Here is a 24,855-nt window from a genome sequence, read left to right on the forward strand (position 1 = left end):
AATGTCTCACAAAGACAAATTACAGGTCAGCAGGTAGGTTTGACCCTCAGGTTGGGCACATTTTAAGTGCACTGTTGGTGGAACTTAAGATGAATCTAGGATGTTCATGATTAATATTTTTAGTTTTTTAGTAAAATTTAATATTTTAAATTTAAGTACACATTCTGAAAATTATATAACCACCGCAAGAAACCGGCTTTATGCCATTCCTACAAACACAGGAAAGAAAGATGATATTATAATGGCAATGCTTCATAAATGGTAACATTCTTAAAGTACCTAGAGAAAAAAAGTTAACCTAGAATTCTATGCAAAAATAAAATTTCAAAACTGTGAGTGAAATAAGGACATCGAAAAACATACAAAAGCTAAAAGAATTCACCAACCCACGTTACAAGAAATCTTATTGAAAGTCCTCCAGGCAGAGGCAAAAGGATACCAGATAAAAATGTGGGCCTATACAAAGAAACGAATACTGGAAATGGCATTTAGAAAAGCATGTACTACACATTTTCTTAGAATTTAAATCTTTTAAAAAATACTTGGCGTAATAAATAAAAGTAATAATAATGAATCACAAGGATTATAATGCATAAAGTAAAATTACATAACACTAGGATAAAGGCCAGAAAGGGAGACATAATGACACTTGAAAGCAGACTGTGATAAATTAAAGACATATCCCAGAAACCCTAAAGCAGCCACTGAAATAAGAAAAGGGTTATAGCTAATAAAGCAACAAAGGAAAGAAAACGGAATGAAATAAAAGCTATGTAAGCACTACGCTGGAACAACTGCTCTCCAGGCCTCCACCGTATGGAAATATACAAGTGGCCAATGACAAGTGTACAAGAATGATGACTGCAGCATTGTTTGTAATCATAAAATAATAGAACCAACGTACTTTTAAAGATATATGAAAAGAGTTTTATTTATTTAACAAACAGACAATTGAACGAACAAACAATGGAAGCAAGTCCTTTGCCAAAAGGAACATAGAGGGTCAGGATGATGCTACTCCTCCAAGGATTTCAGGGTTCCCAGACGCTTAGTTTCTGTCTAGTTCTGGAAGATGTTATTCTTGGGGAGCAATAGGTCCCCAAGTTTGGGGCTCTTTCAGGTTCTCTCTCCATTTCCCCATTCTGCTACAATAGATAAACAAAAACAATTCTCACTTCCAGAAAATGCCGCCTGTGCGTCTGCACGAGCCTTTCAGGAGGTCTGGATGTCTGATTCATGTCTCCCTGGCTTCTTTCCCAGCTTTTGCTTTTCCCTTCCCCCGCTCCCACCCTACGGCCCCAGGAACCGACCGCCGCCCAGCTGAGCCCCCGCAGCTCCACCCGGCAGAAGGCCCACCGGAGGCCCTGCCAGTTGCCCGCCCCGCGGGGTGCCGAGAAATCAACGCTTTGTAAAGAGAACTTCCCCATGGAAAAAATCTCTTGATTTCCACTCTCAGGGCTCTTTAAAGGATTAAAAGCTAAAGGAGACGATGGATTCATTCGACAAGTCCTAGTCGTGCGCCTTAGTGAGTGCCAGACCCTGCTCCCCGCGAGGGGACCCAGGAGCGACCCTCACCACCACCCCTGCCCTGGTGGAGCCCCCATGGGGAACACAGGATCCGAAGATGGCAGCGGAAGCTCCGCAGCAGCCCGAAAGCGACTGGGCAGTGTGGATACAGGCTCCTTCACTGGGTGAAGGCGGCACAAAGAACGGGAAGAACCATCCCGGGAGCCCACCAGGCGTTCAGCTTCCCTTGGGACCCCAGGTGGCTCGGGCTGGGTCGCCACCGCGGAGTTTCTGGGGGCTTCTGAAGCAAGAGGGGGGCAGGGCGGGCGAAGGCCATTCGGCTCTCCGTCTGGCTCCAGAATCTCCTAACGCGCAGGTATCCAACGTGACCAGCGCAACTCACCGCTCTAATCTCTCTGGTTTTCCAAAGCCTTGCTCAGTCGTCCTGCCAGGCGGGCGCTGAGAACAGAAGGGACAGAGGAAGTTTAGTGAGTGTGCCCTTCCTATATTGCCTATTAGAACTGAAAGTGCTTGTCTCTGTGGCGCAATGGGTTGGCGCATTTGGCTGTTAACCGAAAGGTTGGTGGTTCGAGCCCACCCAGGGACGCTTATTGCAACTTTTAAAGCATTCACCCATTGTCAATTACTAGACAAATGGGGAAGATTTTATCTTCCCGGAGTACCAAGCCACTAATTTATGACTGATCCATGTCAAGGGCCAGCCCACCTCCCCGATCCGATTCTTAACCGGGTTTCTCCTGAAATGGCGGGTTTACACCCGTGTAACTCAGGATCCTGAAACAGATACCTAGGAACCCACTTTTGGTGTGATAAATTCTAATTCAGTCCGTTATACGTTTAAACGAGTAATTTACGTGGCTCCATTTTTTCATATTTTAGTAATAGGAGTCCAGTACTATCTCCAGGATGTGCCTGGATTTACTGATTGTTCTATTAATAATGTGACCAGTGGAATTATTCATCATCATAGTGATCCTCTCCACCATTTTTGAAAACAGTATTTTTCCTCAGTTTGTGCATGATTTATTTAACCCTTTTCAAAATGTTTTAGCCAGGCGTGGTGGCATGCACCTGTAATCCCAGCTACTTGGGAGGCTGAGGCAGGAGAATCATTTGAACTTGGAAGGTGGAGGCTGCAGTGAGCTGAGATCACTACACTCCAGCCTGAGCAACAGAGTGTGACTACATCTCAAAAAAAAAAAAAAGAAAAAAAGAAAAAATGTTTTTGGGATGAAGTTGTTTTCATGGTTTTAGGATTACAAAGAATGCTGCAGTCACCATTCTTGTACACATATCTTTGGTCATTGTGGAAATGTCTACACTGCAGATATTTGTATAGTATAGACAACTGGGGGCTGGGCGTGGTGGCTTACGCCTGTAATTCCAGCACTTTGGGAGGCCGAGGCGGGCGGATCACCTGAGGTCAGGAGTTCAAGACCAGCCTGACCAACATGGAGAAGCCCCATCCTTACTAAAAATACAAAATTAGCCGGGTGTGGTGGCACATGCCTGTAATCCCAGCTACTCGGGAGGCTGAGGCAGGAGAATCAGTTGAACCCGGAGGCAGAGGTTGCGGTGAACTGAAATCGTGCCAACAAGAGCAAAACTCTGTCTCAAAAAAAAAAAAAAAAAAAAAAAGAGAGAGCTGGATGCACCACTGCTACATTATAGTGTTTATATAATGCTTCTAATTTGAGTACATTCTGCAAATGTGTCTTTCATGGAAGCAGTACCAAATAATATTCCAATATGAATATTTATAAGAGGAAAAATGTGCAGAAGTGCAATTGAGCTTTGTGCCTCTCCATGGGGCCCATGTTCATAAAATGGTGGCATTAGCAATCATCTGAGAGTGGAGTTTGTGGCCCTCTGACATCAAAAGCTGAAGCAGAAGACATGAAAACTCTCACTGTACATCCTCTGTAGTCTGGCCAGAATCATTCCTAGGTCGGTGGTCTCTTATCAGGAGAGAATGCTGCTTGCTTGCTTGCTTTGTCAAAACCACAAAAGGGAGGGAAAGTATCAGGCTGTTCGTTGATAACAGTAGTGAAGCAAGTCTTTCCAAAGAGTTGGTTTGTTAACCCTTAGGAAAAAAAAATCCTAATTCTTACCAGATGGTGCCATGCAGTTCCAGGCTCTTGGTGTCCCAAACGAAGAATGTACATGACACACACAAAGCAGCAAAGCAAAGCAAAAGTTTATTAAGCACAGTAACATTCTTGGAGTGGGGAGAGTGGGCTGACCTGTGGCAGATGAGATCAGTATTAGTTTGGTGTACTTTGGGTCTTTTTATGTGTGTTTTTTTTTCTTCTCTTCCCAAGGATGCCTAATCTTTAGCCAGTGTTTGCCTTTAGATTGATAGGTGGGTTGCTTAGTTACTTTGGCCCTCGTGTGCTTGCACATTGTCTCCATCCCATAATTTTAAGTACATGCAAGATATGTAGTCCATATGCATGAGTTTTAATGAGCTGATTAGCATATGGAGTCATGTTAAGGATACTTTTTTTCTTGAATGCACATGTCTATCTCTGAGGAGCTGCCCCTTTACTGGTTTGGATCTTGCCAGCAATGGGGTCCTTGCTTGCTATTTTTTTTTTTTTTGAGACAGAGTCTCTTTCTGTTGCCCAGTCTGGAGTGTAGTGGTGCAATCTCAACTCACTGCAACCTCCGCCTCCTGGGTTCAAGCAATGCTCCTGTCTCAGCCTCCTGAGTAGCCTGGAGTACAGGAGTGCACCACCATGCCCAGCTAATGTTTTGTATTTTTAGTAGAGATGGGGTTTCGCCATGTTGGCCAGGCTGATCTCAAACTCCTGACCTCAGACAATCCGCCCGCCTTGGCCTCCCAAAATGCTGGGATTACAGGCGTGAGCCACCGTGCCCGGCCTTGCTTGCTTTTTTTAATCTTACTTTTTGTTTAGGTTGCTCAACTTCTGCCTTTTATTTTGCTTCTTGCTCTCCCGCCCCATCACCTTGCTTCTGTTTCTGCCTTTACTCATTCTGACTTTTATCCAACTTCCAATTCCCTCTGCTATTCTCCTGCCTCATAATGGCAGTTAGTGAGGGAGGGGTTTTAAGGGGGCACGTCCGACCTCCTATCCTGTCACAGCCAGAAACAGCTTTCAAGGTTTCTCTGTGGTCCTGTCAGCCAAGAGGGAGTCCGTTCAGTTGGTTGTAGGGCCTAGGGCTTATTTTTATTTCTCAATCCTGACAAGGGAAGGCTGGATTAATGCAGATTCTCTGCAGGTGTAAATTTCCCCTACAAAAGACAGTTTTGCAGAGTTACTTCTGTTTGCTGGATCTCTGACAGCCATCTTAAAATATACCAAAGAAATATATTCTGGGGTAAAATATTTTTATTTTCTTCATCTATCTACAGCGTCACCATACTGACAGCCTCCAGTTGAAGCATACCTGAAGCCTTTCTTTTTAAAAAGCTTTCTCACCCATCTGACTGCCTTCAAGTCTCTGCCAAAACACAAGTAACAGTGGCTGACTCCCTGCCATAGCAAGCTCAGAATAAATAGCTTTTGCTTTTTTTCATTTGGTTGGTCTTCATTTATTTGCAGAAGCTTCAATTTAGAGTTGACAAGGACTCCATCTTTGACCAAACCTTAGTAGTTTCCTCTGAGCCCTTTTCTCTATTAGTTCTTGGCCTGCTAAGTCCAGTTTTAGAAAAGAATACTGTTGAGTCTAGTTTAGCAAGAGTCCTCCCAACCACCTTTGATAGCTAATCAAGTTCCTCTTAGTAATTTTCCATCCACTGACTTTCTTATCTTGCCAATTGGCTATAATCTTCAACTCTTCCTGCTGTATTTGAGGTTGAGCTCAGTTCTCTGCTGGTCTCTCTTGTCTATTGTAGTACATACAATAAAACCTGTCTGATGTTTTTAACAAGTGTCCAGTGTAGTCCCTCAGAAACTACCTTTGCAAAATTATGACAATCAGAGAAATCTGACATGGCTGACTCCATCTTGGTTCTAGCCTCACAGGCTAGCTGTCTTTGCTCATTCCTGTGCAATTTCTCCCAAGCTATCTTTGGGAAAAATTGAGTTTATAGTTTAAATCAGGGGTCCCCAACCCCCAGGGCCACAAGACAGGTACTGGTCCATGGCCTGTTAGGAACCCAGCTGAAAAGCAGGAGGTGAGCTGCACGCTTTGGAGCATTACCACCTGAGCTCCGCCTCTTGTCAGGTCAGCATCGGCATTAGATTCTCATAGGAGCTCGGACCCTATTGGGAACTGCGCATGTGAGGGATCCAGATTGCGCACTCCTTATGAGACTGTAACTAATGCCTGATGACCTGAGGTGGAACAGTTTCATCCAGAAACCATCCACCACCCCCTTCCATGGAAAAATTGTCTTCCATGAAACCAGTCCCAGGTGCCAAAAAGGTTGGGGACAGCCAAAAATGTTGGTTAAAATGATAACCTTCCCCAAAACTAAATTACCCCTGTAAAACTAATGAAAGGCCACCAAGTTAGGAGGATGAAAGGGGCCTGAATTCTACTAAGATGTATGCCTCGTTAAATAATTACCAGCCATTATTCCAGAGGTCACAAGATTTGCAGCTTCCCCAATTACCGCTGTGAATAACATCACTATTGTAGAACCTAAGATTGGCCTCTTGAGATGTCTTTTCAGGCTTTTGCATTTCTGACTACTGGATGGCACCATTTGGCCCAAAAATCAACCAGTCTCTTAGCCCTCACCCAGAAGCTGGCTCAGTGCAGGAGGGCCATTTTCCACACCCCTGTGATTTCATCCCCAACAATCAGCACCGCCCAAGCCCTAGCCCCCTCCCCACCAAACTGTCTTTGAAAACCCTTTACTTCCAAGTCTTCAGTGAGATCGATTTGAGTAATAACTCTGTCCCCCACATGTCGTGGCTGGCCTGTGTCAATTAAACTCTTTACCTCAATGCCACGGTCTCCATGAATTGATTTTGTATGTACAGTGGGCAGGAAGAACCCATCAGGCGGTTACATCTGCAGGATGGTGCCAGTTCTTTCCACAAAGGCTGGTCAGATACCCAGAAAGTATTTCTCCACTACTACCTGGACAATGTTTCTCCCTGTCAGTATCCAGGGAATGGGGCCTGGCTCAAGTATTTAGTATTCAGCAGTTATTACTACACTGTCACCTAATCTCTCATTTTCTATATTTTGCCATGACTTCCAGTGGCCTAACTGGCCACCATGCCACAGAATCTTTACTTTATGGTCTCCAAGGAGAACTCTCCACTCGATGTTTTGTGATTTGAGCAATGGAATAGAATCTGATACTGGTGGCCTGGGGAAAGTCCCCGGACACTAGTGGGATCTCGACTCCAGCTGTGGTGTCCAGGCTCTTGACACCATCTCAAGAACAAAGTCAAGGATGAGTCAGCAAACAGTGAAAGAAGAGATTTATTGCAAAGCAAAAAGTACACACTCAAGAAAGGGGAGTTCGGGCATACCCGACAGAGAACAATGGGTTCTGGGGTTTCATCTTGATTGGTTTCTCTAACCAAGGAGTGGAATAGTCATGAAAATTCCTGGGTAAAGGTGGAGATTTCTCAGAACTGTGGTGCCATCCATTTTTACATCACATATTGGTCTCAGAACTGTCATGGCACTGGTGGGTGTGTGACTTAGTATGTTAATGAGCATATAATGAGGGCCTCGGTAAAACCTACATCAAATCCAGCACCACATTGGGTCCAGTCAGTCTTAGCCAGCTTGGTCCACACTCCGGTTTTTCAGCGTCTTATCAGCCCATAGCCTCAAGTCGTGTAAATCTGCTGCCTATAATTTGTTAGCCTGTGACCACCCTGTATTATTCCTGTCTCAAATCTACTTGTAAATATTCAAATGGTCTTTGACTTGGGCATTCCAACTTTGCTTATTTCACAGTGTTTCCTGCGTTATAATCCAATATAAGAAAAGATGATCCAGACATTTGTTAAACATCTCAAATAAGATGTATCCCAAGTATTTGTGTCAAATTTGGATTATTTTGGTTTTGTCTTTGCAGAATATAAAAAACTAACATGAGGTAAGCACTAAGGTCTGGAGATGGCTGTGCAAGAGATGACAAAGTCCAACACCATGTGTCCAATCATCTCTTCTGGGGCAGCATATTTTTCTACAATACTGAATTTGGAAAAAAAAACCCAACAACCTCAAAAAAAAAAAAAACCTACAAGATTCGTGAAACTGTACAACTGTCTTTATAACATTACCAGTGATAAAATCAGTAAGGAAGGCTGGTTTGCAGTCATCTGAGCAGTCTCTTTACTTTCATAAATATGGTTTCTCTCTGATATTAAACGGCTTCCAATTTCAAGCGGAATGCCACCTCCCAAGGACAAGGATGTGAAGAGAATTGGTTTCTTTTGTAATCCTAAACGTTCTAGTCTGCGAATTAAAAGCCATTATTTGAAGAAGGGTGCCCAGGCTCCATCTGGCCGCCGAAAGTTTGCTCCGCAACGCAGGCTAAGGACAAGCTTCTTTGGGCGAGAACAGATGCGGGGGCGGGAGGGAAAAAGGGAGAGGCAGACTTCATTTTCCCTTGCCGGCTGAGACAGCGGGTTGGTCGGCTGAGCGGTAGAAAGGCAGACGGGGACTGGGAAAGGCACTGTCGGTGACATCACGGATAGGGCGACTTCTATGTAGATGAGGCAGCGCAGGGGCTGCTGCTTCCCCACCTGCTGCTTCGCCACGAAGGAGTTTCCGTGCCGTGGGAGCGGGTTCAGGACCGCTGGTCGGACCTGAGAGTCACAGCTGTGTGTCAGGGCTAGGAGGGCTCGGGGATGCGCTGGGCAAGTGACCGTGCGTGTAAAGGGTGAGGTGTATGAGGCTGCGGCGGGGTGGAGTTGCAGAGGCTTATATTTCCCTGTCAGGAGAGGTACTATACTTACGAAAGTGGTTTTTCAGGGTGAGGATTATCAGCTGTACTCTGGATGTGCTGATCCCTGCGATTTTCCCACATGCGAGAAACTTGGCTGCATAATTTGTGGTGGTGGGGGACTGCGTTCGCGTTTTCGCCTGATTGTTTTTGTGCTTTAAAAAGTAACCTGTACGCTAACAGTTATTTTTTTCTTTTGTTGCTTTGTGTCTTGGGTTGCGTCCCAGGTGTTATTCTTACAGTGGAAGGCTGGGGAATAGGAAGTAACATGTCGACTCTGCCGGAGGAGGAGAAATAAGAACCGTCAGCTGTTGTAACACAAGGTAACTAGCGTCAAGGCCGTACAGCTTTTCCGTTTCTAGGTGGGGCTGTTTTTTGCAGAGATTGGTTCATGGTCTCCAGTGTCTTGGGTTCTCACGATCTGTAAAAATCTTCGTGTTTTTCCCTAGCACCCAGTCACCTTTTATACAGCCTCTGCTTCTAACTGCAGTCCCTACAGGAGTTTGTAGGATTTCTGTGCTAGCGGTGAATGTGTTCTCACCTCATAGAGCCAGGTACAAAGTACGCAGACGGAGGCTGTTCTTTGGGAAGAAAGCAGGGCCTTTGGGGCTCTTAGTGTCCCCGTTGGGTTGTAGACATAACACGCTTACTTTGTGGAGGGGAACGGCTCTCCCGGAGCCCGGGTGCCCTAACGCAATTCACTGAGGCCCGCAGGTCAGAACCGCAGTCTCACATGTCTTGGCCGAAATGCCCTGCGATCCTCCCTGAAATATAAGGCGGGAAGTTTTACGAGGAGCCGGGTCCAGTTTCCCTACTATCTCCTGCCGCTTACATATCTAGTCTTGCTTCAGACTTCATTTGAGCGACAGCTTCTTGTTTGATGTCTCGCTTCCACATCCTACATCCATTGCCAGGCAACTTTCTAGATAGCACCCCGACCCATCCTTCCCACCCGCAAGCAGCCCTTTCCTATTTCTGGCGCCAGTGTCCTCCCCCTCCCTCTTTCTTCAGGCCCTCGCTTATCACCTTCATGGACAGAAAATACTTAGCTCTCTCAACCTGCGATTTACACCTGACACGCGTCAGTACCCTGGCAAATTCCCTAAAACCCCTTCTCAAATGGCACTGTAAATTCATCTCTCTTTAACTCCCAGAAGTATCTAATTGGTTTTGTCCCTGCACTACATGAATGCTAGTATTCTACTACAGAAGAAAACCCCAGGCCTAGCGATGGCGGTTCTGGGCACTGTGCCAGCCTCTCCCAGGGTATGTTTTCTGACCTCACCTACTTCTGATCACCTGAGGTCAGGAGTTCGAGACTAGACTGACCAACATGGCGAAACTCTTGTCTCTACTAAAAAAAAAAAAAAAAAAAAAAAAAGGAGCTGGGCGTGGTGGTGTGTGTGAACCCGGGAGGCGGAGGTTGCAGTGAGCCCAGATCGCGCCACTGCACCCCAGCCTGGGCGACAGAGCGAGACTCTGTCTCAAAAAAAAAAAAAAAAAAAAAATTAGTTCACCTGAGACATATTATAGGAGACAGTAGAATCCTGCATCCAACAGGCACTTGGTGCGTATCTGAACCCAATGAGCTATTGGCTCATGTTCCCTCTGTTCTATTAAGTATCATGAGCAGAAATTGAGCTCTTTGGCTTTTACCCACTAAGTATGGCTATAGGACAGGTCTCTCTCTCTCTCTCTCTCTCTCTCTCTCTCATTATTGCATCATTATTTTTTGCCATCAGTGTGGGTTTTTGGTTTTGATGTTATGAAGTGAATTTCTGGGGACAATCTCTGTTGGGTTGTGTTGATAAGGATCCACTCCCTGTTTGGACAGCTAATCTGGTCTGTGAGTCTTTTTTATTGTCTATTTATTGTCCTGAGAATAATGGTATTTCCTGATATTTGAGACTGCAGCAATAATAAGCTGTCCATATCTTGTCTTTCCAATGTTTGGTAAAAGTTTTATGGGCCCAATAGTTGTCAATATCTGCAAGAGTGGCATCTCTGTTACAAGGGTGATCTTACTACTCCACGTCCCCCCTCCCATCCAACTTCGTTCCATAGGAGCTCTTGGCTTTAACAAATTTACTATATCTAAAAGACATCTTAGTACAAGAAGAAAACTAAATCTGTAGCATGTAAGGAGCAGTTTTCTTTGATTGGTATATTCAGGTTTCTAACCAGCTGAAAAATTCAAATACATGTCCTTTAAGGATTAAGTTTAAACCACACTACACAAAGGAGAGAAAAGATTTATATGATCACATATAAGCAATGGAATCAGCAATATGAGCACTTTTCACAACTATACAAATCAAATTTAATAATCTCCAGAACATTAAGGAAGTTCAGCCCTTAATGAAAATGAATGAAAGGAAATTATTCACCCGTTGTTATATGCCCTGGAAAGAGAATGTCCTGCCGGACTCAAAAGGGTATCACAATACTACTCAGATTTTTCAGCAATGAAGGCCCTCCAAGGATCTAATGATGTTAATATTTTCAGTTTATTTCCTTCACTGATAAACGCTGTTAATAGATACCATTGTCTCTGTTTTCACCTTAAGTGATGTTACTTAGCAAAATTTGTTTCTTTAGAATGCCCCCTAGTTTGGTGGAAGGAATTTTCCTGCTTTATGAATATAGGGTATTTTCTCATGAAACAAATTGGCATACTCTTTCAGTGAAGTGAATAGATAAATTAGGTCTCTAAAATTTTAAAGGAGTCACTGCCCCAATTATCTTAGGAACAATAATAATCACTTACATAAGATTAAAATAAGAAAATTAAGCCAGGTATGGTGGCTCATGGTTGCAATCCCAGCACTTTAGGAGGCTGAGGAGGGAGAATCAATTGAGGTTAGGAGTTGAAGACCAGCCTGGGCAACATAGTGAAACCCCTGTCTCTACAAATTTTTAAGTATTAGCTAATTTTTTTAAAGTTGGCTGGGCATGATAATGCATGACTGTAATCTCAGCTACTAGGGAGACTGAGGCAGGCTGCAGTGAACTATTATTGCACCACTGCCCTCCAGCCTGGGTGAAAGAGTAAGACGCCCAACTCAAAAAAAAAAAAAAAGAAAAATAAAGAAAATTAAGAATTTGTTGAAAATTGTTTTACTACAATGCTAGGCTGCATGTCTTGTGCCTGTACTCCCAGCAACTCAACAGGCTGAGGTGGAAGGATTGCTTTAGGCCAGCAGCTGGAGACCAACCTGGGCAACAGGGCAAGACCCCATCTCTAAAAAAATGCAAGGCAAGCTGAACCAGGAGGATTGCCTAAGCCCAGAAGTTCCAAGTTGGTCTGCTATGATTGCCCTGCTGCACTCTAGCCTGGATAACAGAGCAAGACACTGTGCCTTATTTTTTATTTCATTTTACTTTTTTACTACTTATGCTTATTTATTTATTTATTTTTGAGGCAGAGTCTTGCTCTGTAGCCCAGGCTAGAGTGCAGTAGTGCGATCTCAGCTCACTGCAAGCTCCGCCTCCCAGGTTGAAACTATTTCCCTGCCTCAGCCTCCAGAGTAGCTGGGATTACAGGCGCATGCCACCATGCCCAGCTAATTTTTATAGTTTTAGTAGAGACAGGGTTTCACCATTTTTTCCAGGCTGGTCTCAAACTCCTGACCTCAAGTTATGCACCTGTCAGCATCCCAAAGTGCTGGGATTACAGGTGTGAGCCACCTCGCCCAGCCTACTTATGCTTGAAATGTGAGGTTTCATTAGGGAAAAATTTTCTTGTGGAATTTCTAACATGAAAAAATAATAGATTTAGCTGTAGATTAAATTAATGGTCTTGATAGTTTGGTACAATAAAATAAATGAAATGAAGTTGATAGAGAGGAATCTTTGATGCTTTTGAACAATTTAAATAATGTAAATATTTAATATATAAAGACATGAAAAAATTCATTATGTTTTTTTTAAATTTATTTTATTTTATTTTTGAGATGGAGTCTCACTCTTGCCTAGGCTGAAGTGCAGTGGTGCAATTTCAGCTCACTGCAACCTCTGCCTCCCGGGTTCAAGTGATTCTCCTGCCTCAGCCTCCTGAGTAGCTGGGATTACAGGCGCACACTACCACACCTGGCTAATTTTTGTATTTTTAGTAGACATGGGGTTTCACCATGTTGGTCCGGCTGGTCTCAAACTCCTGACCTTGTGATCTGCCCTCTACGGCTTCCCAAAGTGCTGGGATTACAGGCGTGAGCCACTGCACCCAGCCCATTACATTATTTTTCAAAAATCAGTGTGACTCTTTTGACAAATTAGAATGGTTTAATGATCTTAGTTAGGCTGGGCGCAGTGACTCATGCCTGTAATCCCAGCACTTTGGGAGCCCAAGGTCAGGAGTTCGAGACCAGCCTGGCCAACATGGTGAAACCCTGTCTCTACTAAAAATACAAAAATTAGCCAGGCATGGTTGTGGGCTCCTGTAATCCCAGTTACTCAGAAGGCTGAGGCAGGAGAATTGTTTGAACCAGGGAGGCAGAAGTTGCAGTGAGCCAAGATCATGCCACTGCACTCCAGCCTGGGTGACAGAGTGAGACTCTGTCTCAAAATATATATATATATATATATATAAAATTAAAATTATGTGTTCAAGTAAATTAAATACACAACAATGAAAAGGAGGCCTAGCATGACTTACTGCATTTTGCTCCTAACCCTTCCTACCCTGTGGTGATATCTTTCAGGCTAACTGCTTTTTCTTATTTCTGCAGATAGGCCGCTCCCGAGCTATCTATGGGAGGGATTTAGCTTACAGTTTAACTTTAAAGCACAGATGATCATAATCCCTTCCCCAAACTGACTCCTGAGAAGATAAAGAGGTTGTATGCACAAGTAACAGTGTTATGTTGAAGATTTATAAGAGCATTGTGACCTGACAAAAGACAAAGAATTTTTTTTGGCCGGGCGCGGTGGCTCACGCCTGTAATCCCAGCACTTTGGGAGGCCGAGGCGGGCGGATCACGAGGTCAGGAGATCGAGACCATCCTGGCTAACATGGTGAAACCCCGTCTCTACTAAAAATACAAAAAATTAGCCGGGCGTGGTGGCGGGCGCCTGTAGTCCCAGCTACTCGGGAGGCTGAGGCAGGAGAATGGCGTGAATCCGGGAGGCGGAGCTTGCAGTGAGCTGAGATTGCGCCACTGCACTCCAGCCTGGGCGACAGAGCCAGACTCCGTCTCAAAAAAAAAAAAAAAAAAAAAAAAAGAATTTTCACCATCCCCTTTGGCTCTCACTGCAGCCCATAAGTCTGTCATTGTCAGACCTCTTCACCTCAACCACCTCCTTCTTCCTCCCTTCCCTAACGTACAAGGAGCCTGAAAATCGTATTAATTTAAGATGGTTCTTTAGAATATTAGTTCACCATCTCTTCAGTTTGGTGGCTCTCTGGAATAAAGTCACCTTCCCTGCCCCTACACCTTGTCCCTGGACTTACTGGCTGTCATGCAGCAAGCAGTGAGTGCAGTGTGCAGCGAGCTGAGATCACACTACTGCACTCCAGTCTGGGTGACATAGTGAGACCCTGTCTCAAAAAAAAAAAAAAAAAAAAAAAAAAGGGAGAGAAATTTGGTTTTACAACCAGACAAATTAAATGGGAGACTTACTTCCAATGAGACCTAGAAATTTCTAAATTTCTAAAATTTCTAAAAGAACTGAGAAAATTGCCTCCATTGAGGAAATAAGCTGAAAGAGATAAACTGACATTTTCTGAATTGAGAAATATTGAGGAGGCTTTGTCTCTTTCGCCTCCAACTGCTCCTTTTCCTCCTGCCCCTGCACCTGTATAGTCTTTCTTACCTGAGCCTTCCTGGCTTGCCTTGCCTCTTCTTCCATTACCATCACCTGAGGAAAGTCCCCAGGGCTCTGGCCCCTTCCCTGAAACTTCTGTTCTGACAGCCCCTTTCAAGGTAAAACCCAAACCCACAGGAAGAGGAGAGCCTACCATTGTGTATACCGCTTCACCAAAACGTGAATTAAGATTATAAAGGACTTCCCTGATCTAAATTTAAATACGTTTTGCTCTTCTGTTTCTAAAGCAGGCTCCAAGATCCCACAGGGTTTGGCAGAATATTTGACTTAACTGTTGAAATCTTTGAGCCCAAATATTCTGACCTTTATCAATTAATTCACATGATGGTGAAGAAGGCAAGGCCACTAACTGGTTGCAAAAGGCAAATTGGAAGGATTTTCAAAAAGAGACTGAAGCAGAACATGAAAGTTTCACATTTTAGCCAAATATCTCCATGTTGCCATTCCCCAGGTCCTTCCTAAAAATATAGATTGGAGGCTAATTCAGCAATGTACTAAAAAGCCAGACAAATCTGTCTTTGCTTACTCAAAATGGTTTGAGAGCCAGGCATGGTAGCTCATGCCTGTAATCTCAGCACTTCGTGAGGCCGAGGCAGGTGGATCACTTGAGGTAAGGAGTTTGAGACTGCCCTGCCAACATGGTGAAACCCTGTCTCTACTAAAAATACAAAAATTAGCCGGGTGGCTACTCAGGAGGCTGAAGCAAAAGAATCACTTGAACCCGGGAGGTGGATGTTGCAGTGAGCCGAGATCCTGCCACTGTGATAGAGCCTGGGCAACACAGCAAGACTTCATCTTAAAAAGAAAAAAAAAAAAAAGAAAGAAAATTAGCAGGGTAGCAGAAATATAATGCACATGAGAATGACAATCTGTATTCCAGAATAGTAAGGGAACCTATTCCATTAGGGAGCCAACTGAAAACATCAAATCCCAGTTCACACCCCAGGGTGTGGTGTCACGCACCTGTAGTCCCAGCTACCTGGGAGGATTAGTAAGGAGGTTTGCTTGAATTCGTGAGATCAAGGCAGAAGTAAACCCTGATCATGCCACCACACTCCAGCCTGGGTGACAGTGAGACCTTGTGTCAAAAACAAACAAACAAACAAAAAACCCCACAAAACCAAGCAACAACAACAAATTGTCATATCACTCTGAAATGACAGTGGCAAACATCACTTTGCTGTTGGAAAATTAAAAGGAAAACACTCCCTCTTGCTATCAACCTGGCCCCTTGCTCTAACATGTCTGACCCATGGTTTAAAATGCCCAAAAGCTGATGTACTCAAATTATAGTACACTTACCTGTTCTGCACCAGCATTTATTTTTGTCTGGAGATCACCATCCATGGTCCTATAAATGTCTAACAGTATGGAATGATGAAGGGCAGTGTCTTTTAGGATATTTGGATATATATTTATATATATTTATATATATATTTACGTAAATATATAAAAATACATATTTACGTAAATAAATATATAAAAATACATATTTACGTAAATAAATATATAAAAATACATATTTACGTAAATATATAAAAATACATATTTACGTAAATAAATATATAAAAATACATATTTACGTAAATAAATATATATAAATACATATTTACGTAAATAAATATGTAAGTACATATTTACGTAAATAAATATGTAAGTACATATTTACGTAAATAAATATGTAAGTACATATTTACGTAAATAAATATGTAAGTACATATTTACGTAAATAAATATGTAAGTACATATTTACGTAAATAAATATGTAAGTACATATTTACGTAAATAAATATGTAAGTACATATTTACGTAAATAAATATATATAAATATATATTTACGTAAATAAATATATAAATATGTATTTACGTAAATAAATATATATTTATATATTATATAATATATATTTATATATTATATAATATATATTATATATAATATATATTTATATATATTATATATAATATATATTTATGTATATTATATATATTTATATATATTATATATATATATTATATATATAATATATATTTATATATATTATATATAATATATATTTATGTATATTATATATATTTATATATATTATATATATATTTATATATATTATATAAATATATATTATATATATATTTATATATATTATATAAATATATATTATATATATATTTATATATATTATATAAATATATATTATATATATATTTATATATATTATATAAATATATATTATATATATATTTATATATATTATATAAATATATATTATATATATATTTATATATATTATATAAATATATATATATATTTATATATATTATATATAAATATATATTTACGTAAATATATATATATTTCTGAAGAAACCCAACATTGGGCGAGTTCCCTCAAACTTTTCACTAGTCATGACCACCGCTCTATTTTTGATAGAGATTCTGTGGGGCAAGACCTGAGAATTATCTGCCTGGCTATCAAGAAGATAGCTCCTTGCATTTTTGGGGGAGAACACTTTGCTTCAGGGGACTGTTTCCTCCCAGGATTACAAATCTTTCTGTAACCTCAGGAAACATTGCTGATGAAAATCAGGCATGGTGGCTCTGGCCTGTAATCCCAGTGACTCTGTGGCTGAGGCAGGAGGATCACTTAAGCCCAGGAGTTCGAGGCTGCAGTGAGCTGTGCTGGCACAACTGCACTCCAGCCTGGGCCACAGAGCCAGACACTGTCTTCGAAAGAAAAAGAAAGAAAAACACTGCTGTTGAAACTGCAGCCTCTTTTGCAGCTCAATAAAAAGCTATTTATTCACTGGCTAAGGTTGTACTAGATAATCACATCACTTTAGATGACATATTTAGCTGAGCAGGGAGATGTATGTGTGGTGGCAAATACCTTTTGTTGCATATACATAAATATTTCCCATGCAGTAGAGACGGGGTTTCACCATGTTAGGCAGGTCTCGAATTCCTGACCTCAGGTGATCCACCCGCTTCGGCCTCCCAAAATGCTGGGATTACAGGCGTGAGCCACTGTCCGTCCCGGCGAAGAAGAGAACTTTTATGAGGAGTGTGAGCCTTTTCAAATTCTCAGGCCCAGAGAGGCATTACATTAAGACTGCAACCACATTCCGCTTCCTTTTTGTACAGTACTGTATTTGAAAAACAAAAAACCAAACCTACAAGATTCATGAAATCAGACAACTTTCTTTATAACACTACTACTGGTAAAACCAGTAAGGATGGCTGGTTTGCCTCTCTAGTTTCATAGATATGATTTCTCCCTGATATTGAAGGGCTTCCAATTTTAAGCGGAATGCTATTTCACAAACATAACCAGGTTTGAAAGGAACCAGTTTTCTTTGTAATCCTAAACGTTCTAGTCTGCGAATAAAAAGCCTTTATTTGAAGACGGGTGCACAGGCTTCCAGCTGGCCGCCAGAAGGGTCCTCCGCAGGGCACAGGTTAAGTAGTCACCTCTTTGGGAGATACTAGATGCGGGGTCTCGGCGCACCTCCCCAAAGGACAAGGCGGGAGGGAAAGGAGGGACAGGCAGACGTCACTTCCCCCGCCTGCTCCGGCAGTGTTGGTCGGCTGAGTGGCAGAGGGTGGGGCGGAAGAACAGAAGGGGACTGGGAAAGGCACTGTCGGTGACATCACCGATAGGGCATTTCTGTGTAGATGAGGCAGCACAAGGCTGCTGCTTCGCCAGGGAGAATTTCCCGTGCTGTAGGAGCAAGTCCAGGACCGCTGGGTGGATGTGAGAGTCCCAGCTATGTGTTAGGGCTAGGAGGGCTTGGGGTGGTTGGGGATAGGCGGGGGTGGTTCTCGGGGCAAGTGACCGTGGGTGTAAAGGGTGAGGCATATGGAGCTGTGGCAGGGCAGAGGTATGTGGACTGCCACTTATCTGGCAGGGGAAATCCTATGGTTACCAAAGTGATTCGTCCTAAGGTTGAGGCTCATCCATTGCACTCCAGATGTGCTGTTCTCTTGTTGTTTCCCCTAATGTGTGAAGCTCAGCTGCATAACTGAGCTTCACAGTACTTGACTTACTCCAAGACCAGCAATAGATAGAGCCCTAGCAGATCCTTGATAACACTGTCTGAAAAGCCAGAGCCCCAGGGAATGAGTTCCAGAGACTCTGTCTACACAGTCCGCCCCTAGCACGGATAAGGATAAGAGGAAAAAACAAATGCCTTTACTACCTTCTCTTTCCCCCTTACCATTTCTGGTTTTGTAAGTTCCTGACTTCCCTTCAGTGCAGCTGCAAGTCACCAGCTATGCTTGCGTTGCAAGACCTGTCAGTTTGATTAACTGCCTTCTTTCTGCTTCTGTAAGCCCTCTAGCCTGCCCAGCGAGTTTTGCGCCAGCAAATTTCCGCGACGCAATTCGAACTAGCCAACCCCCCCTTTCAGAAGAGTGTATAAAAGTCAAACCTTGGCCATGCATGGTGGCTCACGCCTGTAATCCCAGCACTTTGGGAGGCTGAGGCGGGCGGATCAGGAGGTCAGGAGACCGAGACCATCCTGGCTAACACAGTGAAACCCCATTTCTACTAAAAATACAAAAAAATTAGCCGGGCGTGGTGGCGGCAGCCTGTAGTCCCAGCTACTCCAGAGGCTGAGGCAGGTGGATGGCGTGAATCTGGGAGGCGGAGCGTGCAGTGAGCCGAGATCCTCACTGCACTCCAACCTGGGTGACAGAGCGAGACTCTGCCAAAAAAAAAAAAAAAAAAAAAAAAGGTCAAGCCCTGTCTTTGTTCGAGGCTCAGGCTTTGGATGTTAATCTACTAGGCCAGAGTGCACTCAAAATCCTCCTGTTCCATCAATTGGTCTCTCTGGTCTCCTGATTCCCGCAACAGTAGTGGGGGACTGTGTTCGCACTTTACCCTGGTCTTTGATGGTATGAATAATAGACATCATTTTTTTTTTCTCCTATAGTCGCAGGCTTGGTCTCCGTGATTGTATGGTGTGGTCAGCTGTTTTTGTTTTTGCCTTGTTTTCTTGTTTACTGTCCTGGGACAGATGTCTGTAGTCACTTGTTTCCTCGGGAGGCAAATTTCAGTCTCTGTGGGGGAGGTCTCTCACATTAGCTGCGGTGGTACTTGGCAGGCAGGGCTCAGGGATCTAGGCTTCCCTGCTTTGTAGATTGCTCAATGGTTCCCAGGGCCCACTGGCTTTTAACACCACTTGAAAACCTCAGTGTTTTTCTGCTGTCCCCAGAATCACCTCTTACACAGCCTCTTTTTGTTTGTTTGTTTGTCTTTTTCCCTGAGATGGAGTCTCATTGTATCGGGTGGGATCTTGGTTCAAGCATTCCTCCCACTTCAGCCTCTGGAGTAGCACAGGCATGAGCCACCATGGCTGGCTAATTTCTGTTCTTTTGTTGTTGTTGTTATTGTTTTGTTTTTTTAAGAGTTGAAGTTTCGCCATGTTGCCCAGGTTGGTCTCCAACTCCTGGACTCAAGTGATCCTCCCTGCCCTGGCCTTCTAAACTGCTGAGATTACAGGTGTGATCCATCACACCTGGACAGCCCCTACTTTTCACCATAGCATTCACGGGAGTTTGTAGGATTTCTGTGCTGGGGGGAACGTGTACTCAGCTCATAGAGCCAAGTAGAAATTGTACTTGGAACTGGTGCCATTGGGTTGTGGACATAACACGCTTGCTCTTTGTATGGGAAGGGCTTTACTGGTGCCCTGGTGCCCATGCACAGGGCATTGAGGCCTGCAGGTCAGAATGGCAGTCTCACCTATGTGTTTGTATAATACACAGCAATTCTCCCTGGAATATAAGATGAGAGGTCTTGTGAGGTTCCTACAAGTAAGAAGACAAATTTCCCTGCAGTTCATACTAACAAAATTCAAAATTAATAATAACAGCCCAATCTCTTAGATGACAAGTGTCCTTTACATTGACTGGAACTGCCCTGCTTGCCTCAGCTCCCCTGTGCAGGTGCAGCCCTTGCTTCCCTCCACACAGGTCATTTCCTCCCTGCTTTCTCCAAAAGAGAGAGACAGTGGTTCTGCAGAACCACAGTGCTCAAGGCCTTCCAGGGCCAAAAATCTCAGAACGAGTTGCCCTGTCCTGCCTGTACCTCACAACTGACCTAGAAATGGCCTTTGGGGGAAATGGTCACCAGAGCTGGGGCCTGGGTACTAGGCCAGGTTGCCCTGCAGGAGGGGAAGCACTCAGGGTTAAAGGGGGCCAAGCACCAAGACCTCAGCATCCTCAACCTCCAAAAGGACTTAGAGAGATACAGAAACTGAGACAGTGTTCCTTTTTCAAGGAAAGAGACTTTCGAGGAAGACCCCAGGGCTCTGAACCAAAATCCAGATTTTTCCCCATCTGCAGCTTAATTCTACCTTAGTTGGTGCAACTTCATCCTTCCCCTATGCTCAGGACAAAAAGCAGTTCTTCTATAGGCTGGTCGTTCTCTGGCCCCATACATCCTATTGGTCAGAAAATTATGTTTTTTCTTTGGTTAACTGCAGACTTTGGTCTGCACAATCTTTTTCTTTCTTGGTCTGAAAACCACCCAATAGTCTCCTATGTAGCTTTTTTGGATAATCCTAGAAATGGACCCTTCTGGTCTTACAGCTTGAAACTTAATATTTGTTTTATCTGAGTTCCTTCCTCAGGAAACGACCTTCAGGCCTCTCAAAAAAGCTATCAAGGAACTGAAATTCATCCAGACAATGAGACGCTGGGACCTCTCATTCATCGTGATTGCTTCCTTGTTCCTCTCTAGTTCCTGTTTTCTTACACATTGTTACATTTCTTCCCTGCCATCTAAACCTCTAGTTTTGATTGGTCAGGGAGATGGATATGAGACTGAGTTCTCATCTCCCCCACTGCAGCACCCTATTAAAGCCCCTTCCTTTGCAATAATCATCTCAGTGATTGGCTTTCTGTGCAGCAAGCAGCAGGAATCCCAGATCTCTAAATGTTGGCAAAGGAGTCTCCTGATAAAGGCAGGATGGATTCTACTGACTGACATCAAAATGATCAGATATTTGAAAGCCTTAACCTCGGGGTCAGGGTTTGGGCCACTCTTGCACTTTTTCTTTGGGCCTACCCATCAAAATCAGCCTAGCCAGGCCTGTCTTCAAGGCCCAGGGGTAAGGCCAGATCCTCCTGATTCTTCTTGATGCTTCTCCCACCTAGTCGGCAGCCACCCTTTCCTTGTGACCTGCAGAGAAGCTTCACGGGGCATTTATTCAATTTGCTAGGAGCCCACGAGGCACAGGTACATAGTGACTCTGTGGTTCCCATTGCACCCTCCACCCTCCTTGGTCCTCTTGCTGTCTCCTGCAGGTGGTAACATTCTGGGTGAGCTTGGGTGCCGAAGACACCCAGGCAGGGAGGGTAGAGAAGGGCACCAGACCCTTAGATCCTGCACATTAGGGATCCCAAAAAGTTCTTGAAGAAACAGAAAAGGAGCGTTGGGAGTAGATCAAAGGGAAAGAAGGAAATCCTAGGAGATTTCCTATCTGAAGGCACTGAGTTCCAGTCTCCATTGGAGACCAAAGCAGATAACTTTGCCCTGACTCCTAGTGAGGAAGCCATGCTTTGTCCTCTCCTGTTTAGCGCTTGATCCTGTAGCACTTGATTGTCTCTCCCGGGCTTTCTATGGATTCCAGGGATGCAACTGAGAAGTTTGTTTTTAATGCACTTTTACTTGAAGGAAGAGTATTTTAGGCCAGGCACGGTGGCTCATGCCTGTAATTCCAACACTTTGGGAGGCCAAGGCGGGCGGATTACTTGAGGTCAGGAGTTCGAGACCAGCCTGGCCAACATGGTGAAACTCCGTCTCTACTAAAAATACAAAAATTAGCCAGGTGTATTGACACTGGCCTGTAGTCCCAGCTACTTGCGAGGCTGAGGCAGGAGAATCCTGTGAACGTGGGAAGTGGAAGTTGCAGTGAGCTGATCTCAAAAAAGAAAGTATTTTAGAATCTTTTGGCAAAGGAAATGATTTCTGACAGGTTTTGCAGTTAAGACATTCAGGTATGAGGAAAACACAAAAACCGCTATGCTAGGGAAAGCAAATGCTGTTGAGAATGTCTCACAAACACAAACTGCACGTCAGCAGATAGGTTTGTCCCTCAGGTTGGGCACATTTTACTTTAAGTGCACTGTTGGTGGAACTTAAGATGAATCTAGGACATTCACAATGTATGTACATGTGTGTGTGTGTGTGTGTGTGTATGAAAGACAGGGTCTTGCTATCTTGCCCACACTGGTCTCCAACTCTGGGCCTCAGTTGATCTTCCTGTGTTCGCCTCCCAAAGTGCTGGGACTACAGGCATGAACCACCTCGTCCAGCCCATTTTAATGTTTTTAATTTAAATACACATTCCAAAAATTGTATAACAAGTACAGGAAGCCCACTTTATGCCAGTTTTACAAAAACAAAGTGGCAACATCCTAAAGTACTGAAAGAAATAAAGTTTTCCTAGAATTCTATGTTGAAATGAAAAATCTTTCCAGAATGTGACTGAAATGAGGACATTTAAAGACATACAAAAAATGAAAGAATTCAGCAACCCACACTGCAAGAAATGCAAAAGGAGTCCTCCAGGCCTAAGGATAAGGATACCAGACAGAAAACTGGATCTACGTAAAGAAATGGAGACTACTGGAAATTGGTATGCACATAGTTAAATATATATGTTCTTATTATATAAATCTTTTAAAATAATTTGACCGATTAAACAAAAGCAATAATAATGGATTCTGGGGTTTGTAACATGTCTAAAATCAAATTATATGACAACACCAGCATAATGGCCAGAAGGGGAGGTAGAATGTCACTTGATGGCACTGATGAAGATGTATTCTGGAAACCCGAAAGCCATCACTGAAAAAGCAAAAGCAGGAAAAGAAGCTAGGGAGCGGTGGACCAGATGAAAGAAAGAGTTATAGATAATAAGCCAAGAAAGGAAAGAAAATGGAATGATATAAAAACCATGTAAACACTATGCTGGAGCAACTGCTCTCCAGGCCTCTACCCTATAGAAATACACCAGTGGCCAATGAGAAGTGTACAAGAATGATGACTGCAGCATTATTTGTAACCATAAAATAATAGAGCCAATGTACTTTCAAAGATACATGAAAAGGGTTTTATTTATTTAACAAACACAAACAATTGTACAAACAAAGGAAGCAAGTCCTTTGCCAAAAGGAACACAGAGGGTCATGATGATGCTACTTCTCCAGGGATTTCAGGGTTCCCAGATGCCTAGTTTTCTGTCTAGTTCTTCTGGAAGATGTTATTGTTGGGGAGTTATAGGTCCTCGCGTTTGGAGCTATTCCGTGTTCTCTCAATTTTCCCCTCAGTTCCTCCCTATTCTGCTTCAACAACAACAACAAAAAACAATTCTCACCTCCAGAAGATCCAGCCTGTGCCTCTGCAAGAGGCCTTCGGGAGGTCTGGATGTCTGGTCCACCGCTCCCCGGCTTCTTTCCCTGCTTTTACTTTTCCCTTCCCCCGCTCCTGCCCTTCTGCCTCAGGATCCGACCACCGCCCAGCTGAGCCCCTGCGGCTCCACCGCGGCAGAAAGGTGCACTGGAGGCCCTGCCCGTTGCCCGCCCCAGGGGATGCCGAGAAATCAACGTGAATAAACGCTTTGAAAAAAGAACTTCCCCATGGAAAAATCTCATGATTTCTATTCTTGGGGTTCTTCAAGCGACTAAAAGCTAAAGGCGACGATGGCCCCCGGGAGGTCGAGGCTGCAGTGAGCCGTGTTTGCGCCACTGCACTCCAGCCTGGGCGACCAAGCGAGACCCTATCTCAAAAGCAAAACAAAACTTCCCCGTGGAAAAATATTTCATGGTTTCCATTTTCAGGGCCCTTCAAAGGACTAAAAGCTAAAGGGGCAATGGATTAATTCAACAAGTCCTAGTCGTGCGCCCTGGTAAGTGCCAGACCCTGTTCCCCGCGAGGGGACCCACGAGCGACCCTCACCACAATCCCTGCTCTGGTGGAGCCCCGGTGCGGGACACAGGATCGGAAGATGGCAGCGGAAGTTCCGCAGCGGCCTCGAAAGTGACTGGGCAGGGTGGGCACAGGCTCCCTCACTGGGTGAAGGCTGCGCAAAGAACGGGAAGAGCCATCCCAGGAGCCCACTGGGCATTCAGCTTCCCTTAGGCCCCCAGGTGGCTCAGGTCCGGGTCGGGGCCGGGGCGTTTCCGGGGGCTTCTAAAGCAGGCTAGGGGCAAGGTCGTCCTGGTTCAGAATCTCCCAACCTGCGGGTCTCCAACGAGACCAACACGATTCACCGCTGTAATCTCTCCGGTTTTCCAAGGCCTTGCACAGTCCTACTGTCTGGTGGGCTCTGAGGATGGGAGGGTTGGGGAGTGTTTGGTGAGTGCACCCTTCCTATAGCACCCAGAATAAGGTACACTACGTGTCTCTGTGGCACAATCGGTTAGAGCGTTCGTTCGGCTGTTAATCTAAAGGTTGGTGGCTAGAACCCACTGAGGGACGGCTGCTGCTCCAAGCCTGCTCCAGATTTTTTTTTTCTGAGACAGAGTCTTGCTCTGTCGCCAGGCTGGAGTGCAGTAGGGCGATCTCGGCTCACTGCAACCTCTGCCTCCCGGGTTCAGGCGATTCCCCTGCCTCA

The 24,855-nt window shown here is 44.0% G+C and overlaps 1 long non-coding RNA gene, 1 other non-coding gene and 1 pseudogene across 3 annotated transcripts; all 3 read left to right on the plus strand.

The window, feature by feature from the left end:
• The first annotated feature begins 1,452 nt into the window (after positions 1-1,452).
• Positions 1,453-2,033, plus strand: LOC115936217 (glutamate receptor ionotropic, NMDA 2D-like; annotated as a pseudogene).
• A 4,890-nt stretch (positions 2,034-6,923) lies between these two features.
• On the plus strand, positions 6,924-23,871 carry LOC115934024 (uncharacterized). Of its 2 annotated transcripts, none has more exons than XR_004069870.2 (4): positions 6,924-8,443; positions 8,641-8,736; positions 22,718-22,875; positions 23,570-23,871. It is a non-coding gene; the product is annotated as an uncharacterized lncRNA (long non-coding RNA). The 2 variants fall into 2 exon arrangements; XR_004069869.2 differs by having other exon boundaries at positions 23,744-23,871.
• On the plus strand, positions 8,394-8,556 carry LOC115932673 (U1 spliceosomal RNA). The gene has a single exon (XR_004068891.1). It is a non-coding gene; the product is annotated as a U1 spliceosomal RNA (small nuclear RNA).
• Positions 23,872-24,855: the final 984 nt, after the last annotated feature.

Source organism: Gorilla gorilla, chromosome 1, assembly GCF_029281585.2.
Source record: "Gorilla gorilla gorilla isolate KB3781 chromosome 1, NHGRI_mGorGor1-v2.1_pri, whole genome shotgun sequence".
NCBI classification, from domain to species: domain Eukaryota; kingdom Metazoa; phylum Chordata; class Mammalia; order Primates; family Hominidae; genus Gorilla; species Gorilla gorilla.